Below are 25,332 nucleotides of genomic sequence, written 5' to 3' on the forward strand. Positions count from 1 at the left end.
GATCTCAGATTCTTTTTCTCTCTCTTCTGTCTTCCTTCCTCTGTCCCCTTAAATGTCGCACATTTACTAAATTAAAACCAGATACCAACACAATTGAAGTTTTCTGCTAAGGAGTGAAAGTCAGGTTGGTGGGACAAAGCCAGCCTAGCAGCTGCGACTGGATATTACACAATTCAGCCTAGAGCAAGAAGTTTCAAGTTATTCCTCTTATTATTAACATGAAAATTGGCTTGACATTTAATTTGCATTTCTTCATCTAGCTAAAAGAGGTAAGGGGAGAGTTGTCTGCCAATACAAATGGACTCCCTTGCCCTCTTCCAGGAGGATACACACTCACGCAGTTTTTGTTCGACGGCTGATGGAATGAACATGGACACACTGAATGTAACAACAAAGGAACTTAATAGCTCTGTACTGAACTGAGGCTCATTCTGCAGGTGTTTAACTCGTGGGTTGTCAATCTGCTTCTTCTCCTGAAAACTACGGTTCTTCCCTCTGGTTTCGAATATACAACTTTTCAAGAATGAGGGGCTTTTCTCTTCTTCCAAATATCTGATGCTCTTTTGACCAACAGTTTCTTTATACAAGCTTTGAATTAAAGACCAGGAAATGTTTGTCTTAAATTTCTGCCACTTCCATTTCAAGTAGTTCAAGTACTGACACATATTATTCAGAGGTTTACCAGGATTTGGCAAGGGAAGAATAGTACCACAGATACTCTAGGCTTCTTAGAAACTCTTCGGTAACTTTTCTCTATCCAAGTAATTAAAATCATGTCTTGATATTATATAAAACAGCCAAGCACCAGCTTTGTGAAAATGAGCACATAATTTGTAGTTCTGGCAGGACAAGGGGATCTTGGTTGACTTTTTTGGGGAATGGAATCAACATTTTGAATTTTATCCCAATGAGTTCTAGTATCTAATATTTACCAAGCCCATTGAATATAACACAAACCCTTTAAAAAAAGTCAAATTTAAATGTTAATATTCACACTTTCAGCATGTTTTCAGCTGTATGTGCTGGGAGTTAGGCTAGAGATAGGATAATAGGCCAAAGAAACATTGCCACATGCCACATGCCACATGCCACATGCCACATGAAGTTTGTGTTTTACAGTGGAGGCAGCCTGCTCAGCACTCTGTGATATTTAGCCAGCACTCACCTACTAATCCTTGAAAGACTGTTTTCCTTAAATACCTGTGACTGCCTGCTCATGCAGTTCTGGTATGGAGGCACACTTGGCCCTCGTTACGGTGAGCTGAAAGTGTCAGAGGGTTAGTGATTCCCCGGGCAGCCCTTCACCAGTGATGGGTGACGATGTGGTGGATATAGAACACATTTCTGCTCTTGGAAGGGGTAACAGTGAGGTATTGTTTTCCACTGTTTCCCTGACTTATGAGAGGAATTGTATTTTTCTTGCCTTCAATTAAATCTGTTCAGTAAAGCATCCTTTACAGATTTCTTCCCTTCCTTTTTATACTTCCCTATTCCCCTGACCATGCTTCCCAGACTCCCCTTTCAAGTAAAGTACTTTTACAGGAAGGGGAACATCACACACCGGGGTCTGTTGTGGGGTGGGGGTGGGGGGAGGGACAGCATTAGGAGATATACCTAATGTAAATGACGAGTTAATGGGCGCAGCACACCAACATGGCACATGGATACATATGTAACAAACCTGCACATCGTGCACATGTACCCTAGAACTTAAAGTATAATAATAAAAAATAAATAAATAAAAATAAAAAAATAAAATAAAATAACAAAAGTGCTTTTACTAAAATTCTTGCTTAGGACTTGACTGGGGTTGTACATCTGGACCTAAGGTCTTGCTGTTTAGCAGAATTTCTCATTTTCCCCCACATCATTTCACATCCTCTCCGTCTTCAGGTAGTATCTCCAGCAGGAGAGACAGGACTCATCTACGGTAGTTCAGAGTTCCCCAGAATGGAAATGCAGAAGCTGCTACTTCTTCTTAAGGAGAAGGACTGAAACTGGAGGGTGTCACTCCTACCACATTCTGTTAGTTAAAACAATCCATAGAACCTGCTCAGGCTTAAGGAGAGAGGATGATACAAGGGCATGGATACCAGAAGGCGAGATTCTCTGGGGCTACCCATGCGATGAACTACCCATCGTGGGAGCGTGAAGAATACATCCCCTCAAGTCAACAGCAAAAGAAAGAGGGTAGGAGGAAATTCTAATACTTAGCAAATGATTTAACTCACTGTTTCATCATGCATTGACAGGCAGATATTAAAAATAGACCTAAGATAATTAACTACTTTTTCTAGTTCTTTCTTCAATTTCTTTACAAGAAATTGTAGAATATCTCACATCTGCATCATGCTAGGCACTTGCCCTCCTTGAGTACAAGCAATGCCGTTGTTTTGTTTTATTTTGTTTTGGCTTGGCATAATCCCTACAGCAAGAACACCTTTGAACATGCTTCTCTGCCTGAAGATTGCTTAGCTTTTTGATTCATCGTCATCTTCTACTTCTCATAGTCCATATCAGTGTCTCTTTCTTTAGGAGCACCTTCTCTGATCTTCCAGATTCAGCTCTTCACGCTTCTTCTTTGTAACCTTCAGCAGAATCCCATTTTACATTTGTTTCTGTTTTCCCACTAGTTTTAAACTCCTAAATTTCTTAGGGGCACCTTCTCTGATCTTCCTGATTCAGCTCTTCGTACCTCTTCTTTGTAACCTTCAGCAGAATCCCATTTTACATTTGTTTCTGTTTTCCCACTAGTTCTAAACTCCTAAATTTCTTAGGGGCACCTTCTCTGATCTTCCTGATTCAGCTCTTCGTACCTCTTCTTTGTAACCTTCAGCAGAATCCCATTTCACATTTGTTTCTGTTCTCCCATTAGTTCTAAATTCCATGAGAGCAGTGACCTTTGTTTCTTTTGATTCACAATTGTCTAGACCCTCGCATAGTACTTGTCATGCAGTTGGCATTCAATACGTATTTACTAGATGAGTAAGTGGGTAAGTGAAATAAACAGTAATGGTGGTTCCCACTACTTACATGTTCTATTTCTTTGTGGTTATTCTCTAGAAGAATACCTTTAAAAAGTCATCCTTTCTCCATTGTCATTTATGCAGCAACACACAATCACAACTAAATAGCCAGGAAGTGTAAAAAAACGCCAAATCCTGTTGTTCTCAAACCACAACTTTCAAAGACTCTTGAGAATCCCTTTGTTTCCTTTTCTCTTGTGAACTTTATGCCTTGAATTCAGGCCTTAACGCCACGTATCTCAAAATCTCTTATGTTTTAGATAGAGTCTAAATTTTTTGTATTCATTGAATGTATATATTTAAATAAATCATAGTTGATAACTAAAAATCACAGTAGAAATGACTCAAGATGTTTCTGCATCAACCATGACAATTAATAAATTTACATCCAATTATTCCTATAGAATATATACTTGAAAATGTAATTACAAGTATAATTACACTTTTACTTGTATAAATTAGCCTTTGACACAGTCTGGAATTTAATCTTTCAAACTAATTTTTACTCGTGAGTTGTTCTTCGCCAATAATCATATTTTGATTTGTTTAACTTGCTCAGTCTATGGTTTTACAATATTAGCTAGAGCAGTGAAAGATCTCAGTATAATTTTTTATAGGATTACTTTATGTAAAATACGTGCTACCATCATATATGTGCATTGTGTGTGTGTGTGTGTGTGTGTGTGTGTCAACTGATTACATTAAAAAGTTAAAGTGGCCCCAAGTTAGGTCACAGATAAATTGATATGTATCATACATACAATTCCACATACAATTTTCTAAATACAGCACAAATTAAAGTCCCTTCTAGCACTTTATTGCAAAAATACCAATTGAGGATGGCATATTTTAGATAAAATATGTGTGGCCAATATTTACACAGTTTTCAATTGATATGCTCCCCTAACAAATCTCTGCTCAGTATTTGCCAGAGAATATAAATTTTTTCTCAAGAATGAATATTGCCTGTCTTATAAATGCTGTGGCTTGCAAAAAATCTTGCAAATCCAACAAAGTTATAGTTCTTAGGAGAGATAAAATTTGTCATTCCAATCCTGGAACTGTATATGCTTAACCTTTTGCAATGGGTCTTACATGGTTGAGAGAAGTCAGCCCACTCAAGAGCACGCTTACATTTTAGAGGGCAGCAGTACCCTTCGCACGCTGTCCTAGTGAATTGCATGTCTGAAGGCTTAGAAGAAGTTAACTGGCATAATTATCTATCCAAGAGGCACATATGTTGTTGGTATAATTAAACAACTGCTAGTGACATGGAAAAAGGGTAGACACCCAGCAGTGGCAGGTAATATTTTAGAAGCAATATCATCTTTTTTCTTTGTCTTCTTTTTTCATTATTCACTTGAGTACAGCACAAGACTCACAGCATAAACAAAAAGTGAAAAACACTGTACAGTCTTCCTCTTTGTTTACAAAGGGGAATTTCTGAATTTTTAAGATAACAAGTATGTATAATAATTTTCAAACATCCCTTTTTGTTTTATTAAACCATCTGTCTGTTCAGAATTCAGAAGAACACTAATATTTTTCAATACGGTTTAAAATTCACATGTGACATTTTAATTGAAGGAACCAAAAATACTTCCCAAACCATTGGCAGGATTGGGGACAGTGTTTAAAATTATTTAAAACATTTTCTTCCATGCCATCTGTTGATTTTCTTTCCTTTAAATATCAATTTCTCTGCTTAGTACTACTTGAAAACTAGTATTGGTTTTTTCCAGTATGGGAAACCCAGCTGGAGGTGACCAACCCTAACTAGAGAGCAGTATACTGCTTAGTATCTTTTCATTTATCGCCCTTGTCATTATTCATACGTAATTCCTTTATATGAAATGTTTTTTCCTTAAAATACCAAATTCTAGCTCCATTCTATACCAAATTATGTATATTTGAAAATTTTGGTGTTAATTAAAGTTTCAAAAGCTTCAGTGTACTACCGTCTCTTACATAAAGATTTTGGAATCCAAACTTCAAATCACAATGACTCATATAATCTTGTGCAAAGATTGAATCATTCTGTTACACAAATTCAGTTTTGAGCTAGAATTAAAACAGCTGTTAAATATTTAAATGTTATCGTGATAGCATTTCACATATTTATTTGCAGCTTGAGGATATATTGCTAGATCGATGAGCATAGCTAACAAATTGGCCTTGCAGTTTAAACTCAGTGATTCTGCATATTGCTTGTCTGAGCCAGAGCACCCCACTTACGACCTTAACAGGAAAGCATGGTCAAGCTAAAGTGACCTTCCAGATTGGTTAAATAAACACTATGTAAAAAGCAATGCACGGGACACTTTTATGAATGATAAGCTATATTGCATTATTATTTTCTTGAGCTCAATTTCCTGGGATTTCTCTTAATTTTCTTTTTTTTTCAAGTTTGGTATTAACTTATTCTATTTTCTGTATAACTTTAAGTACATAAAGGTTTATTTCCACAGGTCTCAGGAAATGGGTAGAAATCACAGGACAATCTCTCTTCCCACCAAAAAAAATGTTGCATATTTTGGTGAGTGTTTGTCTCAGAGGGAAAAACTGAAATTTACATTAGCAGTGCTGTGCAAGATTCTTACATAAGTCAAGACCTAAAACCAGCCTGCAGTAGCGGTTTTAGTCTTCTGTTCAGGTGCTTGGATAGAAGCCATAAGCTGATGAGCATGACAGGGAAAAGGAGGCAGTGAAGATAGGTGACAGGCACCTGGCAGGGAAGGAGGATTCAGGAATGCCAGACTCCTTGAAATGGTGTGTGTATGTGTGTGTGTGTTTTTTTTTTCCTTTTAAAGTCATCTCTGTAGAAGGTGCTGGGCAGAGATCCCAGAGAAAGAAAGAAAGGGTCCAAGACTCCATTAACTTCGCTGGATGAAGGGCACTGCTACAGCAGCTAGTATCAGAGACTCTCCTATCTCATGGTTGAGGCAGACCCAGGATAGAATAGAGAATAAAAGGAATGCTTATAGGAAACAAGTCTGCATGGAATGCTAGATGGCCAAGCCTCAGCCTTTGGTCCAGTGCAACCCTTGCCTCGCTTGTCAACAGTGAAAAATGAGTTTGGTTAGCAGAACCATCTGGAAACACACCAGCTTCTGCTACCTTCATGCTCATTGTTAAAAAAAGATTAACCAGTGTGAACATTCTGATCTGTTAATTCCTGGGACTCTTTTCTTTCCATGGACTGTTTGTTTGTTGGTAGAGTAACCCCCAAAAGCTCAAAGCTAAAATGCATCATCAGTCCTAGTCGGCAGTTGCGTAAGAATGGACTGGCGGCGTGGCTGAGCTGATACGGAAAAGCTGCACCTTCCTGCAGATCAACTCACCTGCTATCCTACCCCAAATTTCAGCCTGAGGTATATTTCAGTGAAGGCAGGTAGCTGTGCTTCTCAGAGCAGAGAAGCAGTTTTAAGAGCAGAAAGGTAGAGGAAGTCTAGAAAAGAATCGTCTTGATACAGATTTATCCCACGGTATGAAGGGAGGGCAGAGAACCCAGAGGCACTTCGCTTAGCCAGCAATTTCTGTCACTGTGGTGACAAACTTCTGCCCGTTCCAGAGGGTCTTGAACTGCTTAGGAAGTGGGAATTCACTAAAGTCACCGGCTTCTGTAGGAATGAGGACGTTCATCTCGGAAGATCTGGCACTGACTATTTCACAATCCAGGGAATTCTTGCTCAGGTAAGCGTGGCAGCCATCTGTTTTGTTGATGGATATGGTTGGCACTTTACCCATTACCTGAACTTTGACATCCCTCCTGTTGATTATCTCCACAGTGCCCACCACGTCATCGAATACCAGACCAAGCTTCTTACGGTTATCTCTGTAATGGAGTTAATTTTGCCCTTGATTTGCAACGTCGTGTTGACACACTTGTGTATGTACGTGTTGACACACTTGTGTATGTAAGCCACCTCTTCCAGCTCTGTGTCCTCAACCACCAGGCTGGGAACATTTTCCTGATTTTCCACTCTCCACTTCTTGCCCTTCAGCTCAAGTACAGCTGGCTCCTTCTTTGTGGCTGGTTTGGGGTTTAGGTGCAGAGAATGGCTTGGGGCCACTGCGTACTGGACCCTCTGAGCCTTCAGGGTAGGGTTCTTCTGAGTCTTCATGTCATCAGATATATGATTCAGGGCATGTGTGATGCCCTCCCCCTGATTAATCTGCGCAAACAGTGCTGAGCAGGAAGCGGACTCATCTGAGCCTGAACTGGTAGAGACTGGGGGAGGAGGGGGCCTGGTGGAGGGGAGGAGGACCTGACCCGGCAGAGGGTCCTGACGGCAGGTCCACTCAGTTCTTTTGCCACAGCCCCGTTTTGCTCCAGGCAGTCCAGTGGTATGGAACTCCTTTATGCAAGCCTGCAGCTCTGTCCATATACTTTTAAATAAGCTTTGACCCAGTCTACATGCTTCTTATCCACATCTTTGTACTCTTTGAGGACTCGGTTTGTATAAAACATGGCAGCATCATTCATTTCTTTCACATAAGGGCCAGGCTTGGGAGCCATAGCCACCCAGTCCAGGGCCTGGAGACTTTTGCTGACAGCCGACAGGTGATTAAACAACTTGCTGCCTCGGTTCTCCTCCCGAAAGGTTGTCACTTCTTTGATCTGCTCTGAGGTGGGTGCCAACAACTTGGAAAGCTTATTAGCTGCTGGCTGTTGACACTGAGAAGCTGTAACCAACAGAGCTCGCTCCAACTTCAAACCTGTGTGGACCATCTCTGCATGTTTCTGCACATCTCCCCCAGCCTCTTTACTGATCTTCAAGTCCTCTGCTACAGGACCAGCAAGCAGCGAGTCAAATGCCTGCACATTTGGAGCTGTCTCCATCTCCACGGTGCATGTCAGAGGTATGGGATACTGCCTCCGGGGGCCCACTGCCATCTCCAGTCTTTATACCAGATGTTGCATGTCAGCCATAATGGACCACCTCAGAGTTCTGCCTCACCTCCGGGCTGCCCTTAATTTTCTTCTAGATTGTATTGGAGTAGAATCCCAAGATGGATAATTTCAAATCACAAATAGTCATGAGAAAAACAGCTTGCAAACTTCAAAGAAAATAGAGATGTGAATTCTAAAGTAGCAATTATGTCTTTAAGGTTTAAGGATTTCTAAAGCCTTAAAATGGTTCAAATCAATCTACGGAACTGACTTTAGAACTGGAACTATTATAGGAACGGAAGCCTGGCTATTATGCATGTTCTCGGACATGGACATCAACAGTCTCACAAGTAAACACAGCACCGTACACATCTTTGTTCAACTGTTCTGTCGTCTTCTTACTCAGGTTTTGGAATACACACATCCACATACAAATACAATTTAGTGAGTAATAACTATAAATGTGACCTACTTTACTTGATGCACTTATTGTTTTAAATATAGGTTGATGCAGAAAAAATAACATATAGAAAGAATGTATACTCTTTAAAATTTTATTATGTTTGACCAAAATGTAGATTGACAGCTATTTAAGGTAAGGTTGCCAGATAAAATACTGGACATTCAGTTAAATGTAAATTTAAGATAAATAAAAGTTTATTACATGTTTATTGCAATTGTTTAGTTTATTTATACTAAATATTGTTTATGGTTGATTTGAAATTCATATTCAACTGGACATACTGCATTTTTATTTGCTAAACCTGGCTATTCTAAGGTTTTATTTAGTGGTAACCTTTTAGACTTATAAATAGCATGTAAGTACCATACAACTTTGCATTCCCTTTTGAAAGAAAATCTTATCCTACAAAGTATAGGATTTTTAATGTAGTCCCATTAATAAGAAAATGTTCTGAACAATTAACTGCAGAAATATGAGAAATCTAGCAGATTGCAGCTATTTTACTAATTATGGAAGAAAGATTGGCACTTTGGCAAACCTTAAATAATAAAGTTGCATTTTGAGATGGTGGTCACAGTTTCTAAACGCTAGTTTGTCCAATGTGAACAAATGATCGCTAAGATTCTGGAGTTAGTGAGTCTCCTCCCTCCTTCCCTCCCTCCCTCCTCCCATCTTTTTCTCCCTCCCTTTTTTTCCTTCATTCCTCCCTCTCTCCTCCTTTCCTTCCTTCTTTCCTTCCTCTTTTTCCTCTCACTGTAATAGCCTCAAAGATAGCTCCCAATGCCCTGTTTATTCGGTTATGCCTGTTTGTACAGGTTTCTCTCAAACGGTATTAGGATTGTTTGATTTGACCAGCAGAATACAGCAATAGTGAGGGTCCATTTCTTCCAAGGCAAGGTCTTGAAGGGCACTGTGGCTTCTGCCTCATTCTCTTTGATCACTAGTTCTGAGGGAATCCAGCTGCTATGTCGTGAGAGGTTCGCATAGTTGGGAACTGAGGTCTCCTCCCATTAGCCAGTGAGAAACTGGTCTTCTACGCATAGCCATTGGAATAAGCGATCGTCGAAACGGTGAAGTCTCGAGATAACTGCAGTCCTGTCTGACATCTTGACCACAACCTCATCAAAGACCTTGAGCCAGAGTCACCCACCTAAGGCAATCTGAGGTGGCCAACTCTCACAAATTGTGTGAGATAATAAATATTTGCTGTTTTAAGCCACTGAGTTTTGCAGTAATTTTCTATGTGGCAAAATATAACTAATATACTTAAAATATGCTATAAAAATAGACTTTTGGGAGAAAATAATAAAATATTCTATGCTAATGTCTTCATTTTCTCTAAATACTTTTGAGACCATAAAACACTAGAGCAGAATATATACTGTCTATACAAAATCTAGACCACTTCTCTAGTCTTATCTAAGCAAAAGTCCAACTTTGGACTTTTTATTAATTGTGTTATAAAGTTGTAAACATACAACTTTGTAGGAGACCAAATGCCGTACAGCACACATGACACACTCAACCTTGATGATTACCATTTTACCACACAGCTCACTCCCTTTTCTTATAGGGGGGATTCTAACGATTCTAAGCAACAGCCTCTAACACCTGTGCCTAGCAGTCATTCTCCTATTTCTTATACAGATCACTGTATCTAATGTTTGACCTTTCAATGTCCTAAAATGTCAAAAACTAATGTAGTTCATATAAAATGAATACATTGAAATCCCCCCAGCATTAAGATAGCAATACATTTATCAACACATTTACATGGCCTTGATATTTAAGACAAAAGCAGAAAACAAATAAAACTTCTTTTATTTGGTACCAGATTAGCATAACATAACACCCTCCTTCTTTTTTATTTGTCATTTTGGTGTCACGAAATACTAATTTGGCATCAACAGCATTTCTTTCCATTTAGTGATATTTTCTCATGCAAAGGATCATTTTCTCAGATTATGTTTCTGCTTGTTTATACGAAAGATTATCTTGGGACCACTTTATCACATTATTTTGCCCCACTAAGCTTAATCCACTGGCATTAATGCTTACAAAGTATAGTCATAAATATGAAGGCCTCAGACTTACTATATCATTCATGTTTTATTCAACCATACTACATGTTATAGTGTCTTTCTTATAAATTTAAAATATTGCCACATTTGTGATTCATCTGATTTTAAACACATAAATGTATTTCTTAATATTATAAGACTACTTTTTAGTCACTATAGAATTCTCAGAAACTACTACATATGTTAATTTTTAAAAGGATTGCAAAGATATCTAATTACTAAGGGCTGGATATATTTTTAAATTAACTTTGATTTTTTTTTGCTGAAAAATAAAAGGCCATTGTGTTATGCTCTCATAAAACCAAGGATGCGGTTATATTTACCCAGTATACTTCTTGAAGCAATGGTTTATCTTTTTATAAACTTTTACACTGTTTAAAGGATTCTGACATTTTCAGTTTCTCAGAAATATGTAAACTGTTTCTTTTACTGCTGAGTTATTAAATGAACAAAACCCCCTTATAACATAGTTATACTGTTGACTTCATGAAGTATCTATAAATGACTATTATTTTATTAGTTTGAGAAAACGTAATTCAAAAACAGTAAGAGTTTCATAATTTCACTAATTAAAAGCTAAAATTCTATAAAATAAATAATTGAAATATTTTAAATATGTATAATAAGCCTTTAAGACTTTTTAAGCATTATTTTTCAAATAACATATACACAAAATGTTCCAGCTGATTTAATTTATTTACTGGCTGAACAACTACTAAGCATGGAGTATCTATACCTTAAGTACTGAGTTAAACGCTGGGGTTGAAAAGAAAAATAATGATGATTACTGTTTTTACAGAGATTTTGATAAATAAACTGATATAAATGATCAAAACAGAACACAGGCTCCATCCAGGGAAAAATGTGCCATTTCAAAGTTGCTTTATTATTTTGATATCAGAATAAGGACATTCCCCGATGTCCTTAATAATTCCAGTGAGTTAGCACCTATTGATATGGAACAGAATACAATATTATCTAACAGTGCTTTAAAAAATAGAAGAAAATAAAAATAGGCTTCTGATTAAAAAAACACAAGGCTTGTGGAAAAGGGATAAGTCAGTGTGAAACAGCTGGCATTTGTGAGATGCTTTGAAAAAGGAATATTCAGTTTTTACACAGTTGTGATCACTAAATGACTATGTGTTTTCATACTAACTGTGACTGAAAGGACCAAATCATTTCTTATTTCATATTGATATTGTAAAGTAAGGGCAAAGTTAAGAGACTATTGTAGTTTCAGGAAAGTGGCATTATAAGATCTACCATGTCCAAGGTAGCGGGTGGAAACCTTGATAGATTCTACAGAAGAAACATAGAACGTATTTGGGGTTTTGAATAACTGTGTATCTCCAAGCATACCTGGCAGCTCCGCAAAAACTAGAGACCCTAATGTCTTCTGTAGTTAACTAGGAAGAGACGTATCCCCTTTGCCTCACCCCTGTCCCTAATCAGGTGCTAGTGGTGCAGCTTTTGTTCCCAGTGTCCCCGTGTCCTGGGCAGGTTGTCCAGGAGTCCAAACTGTCTATGCTGTTCGTTATTTTGATTGCTGTTCTCACCCTCACCATCTCCCAAAGCAATTGGGTCAGTCCTGAGTCAGGAGCAGATTAGGAAGGCAACACCTCTAACCTACATAACCTGACAGTGTTCCAAATGGGCAAGATGCCATGTTAGCAGATGGCAAAAGACCAGAGGCCTGGAAGAAAATAAAGGTGCCCCGTGATTTATAGTCATGTTTACTGTTGAAGAATGTTGAAGTTGCAGTTTCTGTAAACCTTGTGCCTCTAAGTTTATGAGGATGATACACTCAGTTCTACTAAGAGCTCATTAAATTTAAATTGGACCAAGAGAAGCTATGAAATGTTCTACTTAGTTTGCTTTTAATATTTACTGCTTTTATGGAAGACCCAAACTCTCCTCTGGAAGAATAACATACATTTTTCTGATGTATGCCAAACAGTTCTGCATGATGCTATCATACCAAACCACAAAATCGAGAAGTAAAATTTAGAACGTATTCACAGAGCCGTAAAAGTTTTATCTATTGAACCAATAATTACATAGCACTAGGAATTGTTCTAAGTGCTTTAAAATATTGTCTCCATCCACGTAACAACCCTAAGAATGGGTTTTCCACAAATGTTAGAACACAGCTATTCCTTTTGTCGCTTTTTACCCACATAAGAGTAAGTACTCCCTTCTTTCTACCCCTATGAGCACGAGGTCTAGAGCTTGGACGTAGCATACACAATACACTGTATTGTTCCTGAGATCCTACGTGTGAGTGACTGTGTGTGTGTGTGTGCCCACTGGTCTGTGAGTTCTGTGAGGGAAATGCTTGTTATCTTATTAATGTTTGGATCCAGAAGAATTAATTAATGTATGATAGGTATATATTAGGAAGTCAACAAATGTTTTCCTAAGAAGACACTTAATTTATTATTTTCATCCTACAAAGTGTTGGAATTTGGAATTGAATCCTCCAGTCTTATCACACCAGGTGAGAAGTTAGAGAAGAAATTTATCTATGGCCTAGAGACGCTCCTCTAGGGCAGCTGGGGCTGAAGTGCTAAAGCAGCTGGTGCCCGATGGTCAGTCCCATGACCATGAAGATCACCATCGGCAGCTCAGAAGGGGTAACTAAAGTGGAGGAACCAGCTTCAGCAGGTGACGCTTCCCCTGTTATCACCTTCACGTGGCTCAGCTCAAAAGAATATTAATCTCAAAGTTCTATCCAAGTATTTTCTGCCCATTAATAATAGTAGTCAAATGTAAAACCAAATCTAGTATATAAACTTTTAGTTTATCTGAAGTTTTATGAAATGTATTTGTTTTACAGAAAAAAAACTCACTTTTTTTGTTTCTGTTAGACTATAGTGTTAGAATGTGCTAGAAAAGCAAAAACCAACTCCTTAAGTAGTGAAGTATTTTCACAGTATCATGACTCTAAAAAGCATTTTTTTCTCTTTTATCAGTGAAAATCTACACAATTTTTAACATTAAAAATAGATGAAGAGTGCTGATGATCTTTAAAAATTCTCAAAGATGATTTCAAATCTTTCATACAGAATTCTTAAAAATGTAACAAACCTGCACATTGTGCACATGTACCCTAAAACTTAAAGTATAATAATAAAAAAATTATCTTTTCCTAAATATTTCTCCACAGTATAAAAAATATACAATATAATGATCCATTTTTCTGCTTTTTCTTTTGGAGGTATCCACAGGGTTAAACAATTATGCTCCTTAAGGTTGTTCTTATGTGATGGATTCATTACAAAGATGTTCAGTGTGAATGTCTGGAACCTACTGGAAGACTTGAAACCAGGTACGTGGGCAGATGGAACTTATGAGGTCTTCTATATTTTAATATTTCCTGCTGAACAGACACAGACTACTGAAGCAGAAATACCACCTGGTTCTTTATTTTACACCATAAGCATAAACTGAGAAAAAAAAAAGTCATCCATTTCATAGCATTAAAACTAGTTATATATTTGAAATTTTGTATATATATATATTGCTCACACATTCCCCTGATAGTATCTATATTTTTTAAATCTGTAAATTCTAAAAACACAAGTAACATATTTACATTCAAGGGTGGGTTTGCAGTGTCTAAAACTGGAGAAGAGAGGTACATACTAATCAATGTGACTGATTAAGATGTTTGTGCTAAGATACTCACTGGAAAACCAGATTCTTGGAAGAAATCTGAAAAGGAAACCTGCTCACTTAAAGAGATAGCTTTAAAATCAGATTACTTTGCCACAAAATATCACCATAATCATTAAACAACAAGACTACAATTACAATAAGCATTTATCCTAATTCATAGTGAGCAACAAAATGTATTTTTTAATAATAACTATCAGTTGTGTGGATGGTATTTGATAAAACACACTTTCTTCTTTTAGTGAATTGGTAATGTATAGAATTGCTCTTTTTGACATCACGACTGGGAATTGTTCTTCCATTTTCTTCAAACCCCCACGAAATTATTCATGAATTAATTTATATTTTTTTTGCCTCCACAGGTCTATTTCTGACAACCTCCTTTGCTGTCCTTACATTTGCAGTAGTCTTCAAAATTTTAAAGTACATCCAGGAGTCCTCCATTGTCTGCCCATCATTATCATACGTATTTTCACCATTTCATTGATAGCTCTCCAGATTGTATCTATCATTTTACATCCAACATGACATTCCCCCTTCCCCCACTTCCTGTGGTCTCCATCACTATCAGCTGCAAGCCAGTGTTTTTTCTTTTTTTTTTTTTTTAGGCATTAAAGGTCAAAACTGTTCACCAGAATGCATAATAAATGTCAGAAAGCCAGGACACAGTAGTGGAAACAGCCCCGATGCAAAACACACCTAATAAGAGAATCATGTAAATCCCGTGTTCTGAAGGGCATTTGTATTATAGAATGCTAATACTTACTGATCAATTTCGACTAGCACAATCAGGCTGACAGTATAGAGTAATAGCTAGGTCATAGGAAAATGTATATTAGCACGGCACAACATATTTACATGCATCTATGTGTTGCTAAATAAGCAGTTAGGTACACCATGGCTTGTTTATGGAGTCTAATTCCTCTTCTATGATGCTCTCACCATCACGCTGAGTAACTTCATATATAACTGGGTATGGACCCTCTAATCATTCAGTGATATCTCAAATATATTTCTCTCTACCTGTATAAAATCAATATTCTGCAATTCATCACTCTCACATTTCCTTTAGAGATTCTGTAAACCTTAGGTTCCTAAAATCTTCAGTTTCCCTTTCTTTGAAATCTACTAATCTATCCTTCTACCTGCAAGCACATTTAATTATATATTTTAAAAGAAAGAAAAGCACAAAAAATCAATAAAAATCACCCCTGTCATCTAAGCCCGCTTCCCACTCTTTCACATTTGTTTCCTTTTAAATTTCAAAATGCTTTGAATTGCACGTATCTTTCCCTTACGGTCTGATTTGTGACCAAGCACTTGAATGAAATTCTCTGTAAGAAAAAGGATCATTTTATTTTTTTTAGACCCAGTGGTCATGTCTTCCTTACTGTCTATGAACTCTGTAGGACGCAGATGTCTGTTGATCATTTTTGTATTCTTTCCATATTTCCACAGAGTTCCAATCTCTGTAACCTTCCCAGGCTCCTCAATATTCCCTGGCTATTTCCTATGCTTGCCACTCTTGTGATTCCTTAATTGTGAATATACTTCATATCTGAGGCACATTGAATTTTAAAGCTAGAGGGTAATTTAGAGGCGATGTGCTCCAGGATATATGCTGTCAGAGTGGTACTAGTCAAATATTCAAATAACATTTGCCAGAGCTAAAAATCCCTAACCTCCTTCATTTAACACAGAGTTTTCCAAACTTTTTCAAAAACCGGATTTCTCCTCCCCTCTCTTCACCCACATTTAAACTTTCTGCCTGTGTTCTAACGGTCTAAACACTCATTTGTGTGCATAAACACAAGCACTTGACAATCTTCATGCTTTTCACCTTCATCCTTTCTTGTATAACAGAATTAAACGAAACAGAGGTATTAATAAATCAATAAGTGTTTTAATTTTACCCAAATAACTGATGCTAACTGGAAAACTGTGACTAAAAGCTCATACATGCCTAACCTCTTTGTCCTTATTACAGCTCTTTTATTCTCAAACAAGGTAAGTTGAACACCTCACACACATGATGTAAACATGCTGGGTCCTCTTTTAGTGGCTTTCAAAGAACACGTGAGGGAAATTTTGTTCCAATCAACTAATTTCTTGGGGGTTATAGGCACTGAGCTGTGGCTTTGGGTACAAAAGGTATCTTTGTTCTTGAGGAACTCACAGTCTATCAGGAAAGTCAGAAACGTAAACAGATACTTTAGGCAAAGAATAGAGTTCACTAATTTGGTCATGTTAAATTTACGAGTGACTACTACACGCTTAGCCATTTTATCCTAGGCATTGGGTATAGCATGGTGAAGAACACGAACACACACACACACACACACACACTTGCTGCATCATGGATCTTCAAAGTTCCAGTAAAGACAATCATTGAAGAAGTAATTACAGGTGTTAAAATGTTATGAGAGGACAGTATAGGTCCATGGGTAGAGTTGCTAGATTTAGCAAATAAAAATATGAAGGTGCCCAGTTAAATTTCAATTTCAGATACACGATGAATAACTTTAGTATATCCAGGTCCTGTACACTCCTGTATTTTAAGTAGAACATCTAATTTGGGAAAGTCAGAAGGCGAAATACACATTAACTATGTAAACCGGTGGTGATCAAGGAAAAAAAAAAAAAAAGAGGCAGAATCCTATTTTAGGCAAATTGAATGGAAGGTGGAAAGGCCCGGGATTAGAAAAGCATGGCTCATGCAAGTACTAAAAAGGAGTTCTATGTGGCTGGGTTATAGAGTGTAAGAAGGATGAGAGTAAATTTACAAGGGTAGAAGAGGCCAGATTGTGCAGGATCTAGGCTGTGTTATTATTGATTTAGACCTACAAAAACACTAGAGACATGCCTGGGTGTGGTGGAAGATCAGATTTCCAGAAAGGGTTATGGGGTGGGAATGTTGAGCTCAGCATGCTCCAGTGGAGCTGTTTGTGCCACGCGCGCCTTTGGACCGCTTCACAGAATGGTTAGTAAATATTTTGATCACTTTATGGTAGCATGATTGGCAATAAAAAAAACTGTGGATATTTAATGATACAACTTGATGTGTTTGGAGATAAATATACATCATGAAACTATCATAGCATCATCACTTTCGATGTCATAACTGTATCCATCAACTCCAAAAATGTCCTCCCATCACTCCCTCACTTTTTTAACTTTTCTGGTAAAAGCACTTGATACAAGATCTAACCTCTTAGCAAATTTTTAACTGTGCAACACAGTGTTGCTAATAGGCCCTAGGAAGTATCTCTTCAGATCTTGTTTATTTTGCATGAATGAAACTGTGCACCCTTTGACCAACACTTCCCATTTCTCCCTGCCCCCAGCTCCTGGCAGCAACCCTTCTACTCTCTGCTTCTATGTGTTTATCCATTTTTTAGATTCCACATATAAGTGAGATCACGCAGCATTTGTCTTTCTGTATCTGGCTTATTTCACAGAATATCTGTAATATACTAAATACAATTGTAGGAATACTAATAAATAATGAAATGATGTATAAACATTGTTAATAACACTTTCAATATTAGCAAGTCTAATAACATACACTTTAAAATATTGATAAGTATGAATGTCAATTGTTCAAATCATTGCATAATTTAAACGTATGATAAGTATTGAATAACATTTTTACATATTGTGAAGGTAATATGAAAATTTTCATGACTTCTATTGGTGACAAAGACACATATATTGCTAAGCACTGTGGCTTATCACCTATATCCATAAGTAAAAGAAGTGCTAAATATTAAAGATAGTGAAAATAGAAATGTAACCTTTTTTCATCCAAGATCACAACCATGAGAACTTGATTCATCGACTCTTTGGAGGCCCATGGACCTCAAGTCAAAGTCCCCTTTTCCAGTTGTCTTCATCACACCAAAGTGGATCGAGCAGGCTCTACTGCTCGACGGGGTAGACGGAGCTCCTTATCTACCCATATCCATTTACCCTTTATTAGCTGGACACATTAATACCTGGCTCACAATGATCGTTTTTATCTCAAGTCTTGTCATCATTTTAGACATTTCAAAATCCCCATGGATGACTAGCCATGAACTCTAGTTCTCAACTCTTTGACCTCTCATCCGGTGGACTTTTACCTTTATCTTCACTTGCTTTAACCTCCTACCTCCCACTGCCTAAGACTATACCTTGCAAGCACCCTGAAATTCTCAGGTTATAAAATTCTAAATACAAACATTTAATCATCTGGTGATCAAATCCCATCTTCCAATTTCTCTTGGTTGCTCCCTGCTTTCCTATTTTCTAATCCATCAGGTTCATTTACATCTGTTCTCCATATTGTCACACTTTTGCCTCTACTTCTTTTCTATCCATCTACTCGGCTATTCTTGTGTAGACAGCCTCAGTTTTCTCTTTCCATGTTGTCTTGCTATTCCATTACTCAGGTAATGTCAACTGTCTGCCTTTGCCAAAGAACATGCTGGCTCCTGAGTGCCCCTAGAGGAAAACATAAATGTTTTTTTTACGTTTGGTTTTGTTGTGTCACTACAGCTTGAGGGTCTTCCACCTGAGCTAGTTATGGAGTGCGTCAGCACTTCTGTGTCTTCCTTATCTGCTCTCTCTTCTGTTCTCCAGGGAGATCCTCTATTTCACCCTCTCCCTGTTCATTTTAACTTGCCTAACCTTAAGCTTTTACTGAGAAAATAGAAGAAACTGGATGGCAACTCCTTTACTCTGTAGTCAAACTATAAACTCACCTGCACTTGCCATCATGCCTTTCACTGTCCCTCCTGTTTCAGTGGGACTGATGGGCCCCTTTCAAAGGACAAACTCCTTTCCTGTATGGGCAAGACTCTAACCTCCGCCTACATCTTTAGGTATCCTACTGAGTTTATTCTCCCCTTTTCATCATGCGTCTTTAGTAAAATAGATAATTTTCCTGGTGTCTTCGGATTACAAAGAAATCTCACCTTTTTCTTTACCATGACCCCTTAATTTACCACCCATTTCTCCTTCGAAATAAGATTTTATGGATGAGTGGACTAACTTTGTGAACCTTGTGTTTTCTGCTTATTTACATCTTATTTACTTCTACTTTATTTTTAAAAGAATTTTGCAGTATCAAAGTGCTTAAAGAGAAAAATAGTCATTTTTACATAAAGCACATCATCACCTTGCTATTAAGAATTTCAGCCATGTTTCTAGATGCCCAGACTAATGCATGAAATTTATTTTCTAAGTTAGATGAAACAACTCTTTTATAGCTGTGATCCCATTTCCAAAGAGACGATGCAATTTACTAAATGGTGCCCCAGTGACCTGAGAGGTTAATACAGATCAAACATGCAAGTAGTTTTTTATCTTTGCTGAGAAGTTGATTCACTGCCTAATATAGAACTCCAGCAACCTCCATTAGGCCCAGGCCCACCTGTTCGTGTAGAAATAGTTAAATTTATCCACATTTTCCTTCAGTTATCTTATCAAGTTAAATCTAAGTCCAGATTCAGATCTAAACCTTACTAAACAAGAGGCTGGAGCAAAGACATACAACCTCTTGATAAATTTATCATAAAATTATACATTTGGGAGAGACTAGGTGGGCAGTGGGGACCATTGACGAAAATGAGAAGTAAGCATCTAAAAAGGTCTTGTTTTGAAATATATATGTCTTTCATTTCTATCCCATTATTATACATATTAGGTTATAATGTCACCAGGCATTTACATAAATGCCTTCATCACACCAAAGTGGAATGATTAGCCTCTGTTGCTCTACAGGGTCAGGTGGGCCTGCTTATTTGCCCAGTTTGGCAAAAGCAGTTACTAAGAACCTACGATTTACAGCTCAATATTATTGGGTACTCAATATGTGCATGTCAGGAAGCAAGAAATGGGTATAGGAATGTAAACAACTGGCAGAAAGAGAAGACAAAAAGAAAGCGTAAAAGGATCACAGTAATTTTATACAGAGCCAAATGTAAAAACTGGGGACTAAATGTGACTTTCATGGCAAAACCATGCACAAAATTTCTTTTGGGGCTATTAGTGCCTGTCCCAATCCCATATTACTTTATTTTGAGAGTAATGTTGTATGGACAAATTACCAATCTTTTTTTTTTTTTTTTTTTTTTTTTTTTTAGATGGAGTTTCACTCTTGTTGCCCAGACTGAAGTGTAATGGCATGATATCTGCTCACTGCAACCTCTGCCTCCTGGGTTCAGGTGATTCTCCTGCCTCAGCCTCCTGAGTAGCTGGGATAACAGGCATGCCACACCACGCACGACTAATTTCGTATTTTTAGTAGAGATGGGGTTTCTCCACGTTGGTCAGGCTGGTCTCAAACTCCTGACCTCAGGCGATCCTCCCACCTCGGCCTCCCAAAGTGCTGGGATTAGAGGCATGAGCCACTGCGTCCAGCCTACACACACTCTTAATAGAAGAAATGAATAATCAAAAAATATTATTGTTAGAAAAAAACGTTTGAATCTCATTTTTAAAACAATTAACTATTTCAATAGGCATGTTGAACCTTTTTTCAGCTATTGTTTTCAGAAATTGCAGTTGAATGAGTACAAAATTCACCACAGAATAGAGACTGCTATCTACCCAAATATTGCTGGTTGTTCAATCCACAGTAGGAAATTTTCATGTATTGTTCCAACCAGCTATAAATATACCCCAAAATATGGGTAGAGTTAAAATAGATGTTTGATTTGTTTGTTACAGCATTTTATTAAATTTAATATTTATTCCCCCAGTTGAAAAAGGTTCAACAATTTAACAGATGTTTTGACCTAGCATTATTGTGAAACTAGCTATGCCCCTAAAATCTCATTGATTTCCTGCTGATAAGAGCTATTAAATATCAGCATGAATTTCTTGACCATCTCCAGGGTTGAGTACGAACTATTTCTTGTCAGTTCACTTCTTCTTATACATGTGGAAAACCCTTTACTCATCAGTGACAGCTTTTATATATTTAAGCACATGGATTGGAATGACAATTTTCTGTGGAGACACAAAATACTTCCAATTCAGATTTTTGAAAAATAAAATAGCTTCTATCAGTTAGAATTGTTAATACTGTTAGAGAAAATGTGAAATTCCACTAGAGATAAATGTTTAATTTAAAAATAGTTGGAATCTCTTAGGGAAAAATACAATTGCTTGAACTATACAGTGTTTATGGCTGATTACTGTAAAACATTGATGTTTTCATATTTATATAAAATGGCAGATAGCAACAAAAATGGATCTATATAAAATTATATGTGCGTGTATGCATATATCTGTATTAGTTTACTTATTAATGAACACAGAGATCTTTGGTACTAATTCTTGTCTTAAATGTGTGTTTAATCAAAAACATTGCTTATAACTTAGGTTTTATTCTTAACTTCTTAGACTAAATCTTACACAGAAGTAGATCAATGTTGGCAATTTTAACACATCATCATTTAAACACATCAGGTTAGACCTTAACTTCTGTAGTTAGGCCTTTTATAACCAACACAAGCAAAACTGATAAAGGCTGTATTCTTAAGAATGTAATGGGCCAGGTACAGTGGCTCATGCCTGTAATCCCAGCACTTTGGGAGGTTGAGATGAGAGGATTGCTTGAGCCTAGGAGTTCAAGATCAGCCTGGGAAAGACAGGGAGACCACATCTCTACAAAAACAGAAAATAGTGTAATGATAATATTCAAGGATTTGTCAAAAGGCCAAACAATAAGTGGGTGATACAGTATAGAATCATTTATAGTTATTGCCACCAAATAAAATAATTAGAGCTTCGGAAAAGCAGTATCTTAAGCAATTATCATATTACCTGTGATATGATGAATTATACGCTAAAAGAGGAACTGCATATAGTCCAGAGAATTACAGGTAAAACCCTAGAGAAAAGTTAACTTAAACACTGATTACGGTATTTTTTTATTCCAAATGAAATGGCCTTTCCACTTACTGATATATCACTATTACTAAAACAAAAACCCATTAGAATTAGTTGCTTCACATTGAATATCAAATGAACACTTATTATGAATATAATCATATAACATTGGAAATAGCTATTCAGTACAATTTGCCAGGATTTAGCTACATGATTCCCATTACTATTAATAAAATATGAGGCTAAATCGCCTGGATGCATTTGACCTTAAGAACATCGTGTTTCCTACCTTCATGAAAAAAACACGACAATGTACATCTTTTTCCTCAATAGACAGAGAAAATAAGTTCTTATCACTGCAACACAGTGTGATCTAGTTTTTACAGCTTCCTCTGTGGAGGAAAAAAAAAAAAGATATACAGGTAGTTCATTTAGAAGATCTTGATTGCCCTGAATAAAAAAGTAGTTCAGGTAATAAAACAAATCACCTTCACCTGCTTTCGTTGGAGCCCAGGTTGAATTAAAAAAAAAAGGTTTGTAACTCAATTCCATTGGTATTTTTATCACTTTGAATAAAAATGTTATCTAATTTACATGTGTACAATCACACAGCTTATGCCCATGCTGAAAAGTGAGTCCAGACACAGCATTCTGTGGTTACTATTCGCCTTTTACGTTTTCTGGACTCTCATTTTCTTCCCCAAAACACGTTTAATGGGAATGTTGTTCACAGCTTTGAATTAAACCCAGAAGTAACACAAATAACTGGCACCGTGGCATTTGATGACATAATTTTTGACATGTATTTTCCCATTTTATGGTGATTTATCTGTTTACTCCTTAACCCACTGTTTACCTGCTGTCAGTAAAATTTAAAAAACAAAATACATGGGGTTGGAGAATTTACAAAAAGAAATGGATGGTACACTGATTTTTATATACACGAGTTTGTAAAACCACGATTAAAATGTAGTTGCACTGGTATTTTAGTAAGACATTCTTAATTCCCATAAACAAAGAGAAGATTGTACTGCATGAACAGTTACACTGCACACAAGAAATAATTGAATTAATTCTAGTTTACCAATTTTTTTTCACCAGTCAACTAGGTAACTAATATGACTTGCAAACTAACTGAATTAACAACTGCCAAAACTGATTACAAGGTCTTTGAGTATATTTTCAACCAAATGTGACTGTAAAGAGTACATGTGATTTTTTATTTGAAATTTTCATCATTTTTAGAAAACTGAATTTGGTTTTGTTAAAAAAAAAAAAAAAGGCAGGTTGAAACATAATAAAATTTTAAAGCGTTTATTTGAACAAATAGCTCTGAACCAGAAGGAGGTCGGGAGTTCCAACAAGGGAACACCATGAGAAGACTTTTATCAAGCCAACAGAGAACTAAAGCAAAGGAAATATTTGTTTGGGCCAAGTGCAGTGGCTCGTGCCTGTAATCCCAACACTTGGGAGGCCGAGGCGGATCATGAGGTCAAGAGGTCGAGACCATCCTGGCCAACGTGGCGAAACCCCGTCTCTACCAAAAATACAAAAATTAGCTAGATATGGTGGCACGCACCTGTAGTCCCAGCTACTCTGGAGGCTGAGGCAGGAGAATCGCTTGAACCCAAGATGAGCAGGTTGCAGTGAGCCGAGATAGCACCACTGCACTTCAGCCTGGCGGCAGAGCAAGACTCCATCTCTCTCTCTCTCTCTCTCTCTGTTTGGTGACAGTTATATAGTGGCCTTATTTAGTCTATCCCATTGGGAAGTCTCTAGTTACATCATTATAAATTTGTAGGCTGCTTCTGATTGAGCTTAAGTTGTTTTTTCTTTAATATAGGCATTTATAAGAAATAGCTCAAGGTAAGTTTTGCCTGTTTGCAATTTAAGCAAAGTTAAGGTTGTTTTCAAAGCTTAACTGGCTTTATCTCCTCAAGGGACTGTTCAGGACTTGTTCTCATTTTATTAAAGGTTGGTGCAAAAGTATTGTGGTTTTTGCCATTGAAAGTAATGGCAACCTAATACTTCAACAGCCTGAAGATCATTTTGGTATGTGACAGATAACACAATCTTTCAGAAAATTATTTTTTGTTTCAAAATGATTACACAAGAATCAACTATAAAATTTAAAATAACTTGAGATTTTTTTTTCACCTAATTATCTTTCTGAATGTGATAGTTTGGTTTTGCAGAGATGGTTCAATATGAATTTTGATTTTTGTCTTTTATTTGGAAATTCTATTGCCTATTCCCTGTCTTTTCAACTTGTATTACAAGCTTACCATTTAGGAAGTTCAGACTATAACTATTCTTTCCCCAGCTACTTGAATAAACCCCTCCTTTTTTTCATGCCATTTAGACTAACTTTATTTTTTCCTCAATATTTTAACCAGCTAAACTCCTTATGAAGGAGAATGCATAATGAACTGGAATGAAAGATGTTCATTCTCCTTTTAACTCTGTAACTAGCAGAGGAAACCCTGGTCATATGTGATTTGTTGTTTGTTCATTTATCTTGTTTTCTTGCCCTTTTTTGTTCTTAGCACCTGCATATAACTGGCAGTAAAAGAATGATAACATGATGTCCTAGAATGGACACTGTGAAAGCAGTCACTGAATCTTGTTCTGTGCCTGGCTTTTCAGCTAACAAGATGGCCTGTGGCAAGACATCTAAACTCTTTTAATTCAGAGTTGTCTTACATGCAAAATGAGTACACTGAATTAGGTTATTTCTATGGCAATATCTTATAGCATGCTGTGTGGTCAGCCTACACCCATTCCAGATAACATGAGCTTTTTCCCTCCAGTCATTTGATTTTACCATCTACAATAACCATGTAAAGGAACACAACATCTTAAAAGGTGTTCAGTATTTATGCTAAGGATGCCATGATAACGGAATAGCCCGCACAGCAGGATAGATTCTACTTTAACAACTAGCCTTTTAACAACATGCTTATAACATTAATGCTATCTTCAGTGGCTTTGAGAAACTTTTCTTTCAATAATATGGTGATCTTTTAAACACTGCATAATATAAAGTTTACTACTATAGCTCATAAAACTCTGTTGAAACTGACTACTCGAACTCTACATTCTCATGAAGAAGAGATTCCCATCAAAGCAAACTGAAGAGAGGCAAGAAAGAAAGTTGATGGTGCAGATGATGAGAGAGATATTAGCAGCATCTTCAGGTGGCTTAGTCTGGAGAGCCTGTCAAATCATTTCGTCTAAAGCTCTGTGACCTTGTGTCTTGTGGTCATCGTCTCTCCTATAAATCGGTACATTAAAATACTTGCTTAAAGAGAT

General features: G+C 37.0%; 1 protein-coding gene and 1 pseudogene across 5 annotated transcripts in view; both read right to left on the bottom strand.

Moving 5' to 3' along the window:
* Nucleotides 1-25,332, bottom strand: part of ROBO2 (roundabout guidance receptor 2) — a 1,388,177-nt gene that overhangs the window by 1,253,698 nt on the left and 109,147 nt on the right. The gene's annotated exons all lie outside the window — the stretch shown is intronic.
* Nucleotides 5,420-8,589, bottom strand: LOC100581752 (annotated as a pseudogene). Its single transcript, XR_001113665.2, has one exon. The product of XR_001113665.2 is annotated as an adenylyl cyclase-associated protein 1-like (transcript).

The sequence above is a fragment of the Nomascus leucogenys genome, chromosome 21 (assembly GCF_006542625.1).
Source record: "Nomascus leucogenys isolate Asia chromosome 21, Asia_NLE_v1, whole genome shotgun sequence".
NCBI classification, from domain to species: domain Eukaryota; kingdom Metazoa; phylum Chordata; class Mammalia; order Primates; family Hylobatidae; genus Nomascus; species Nomascus leucogenys.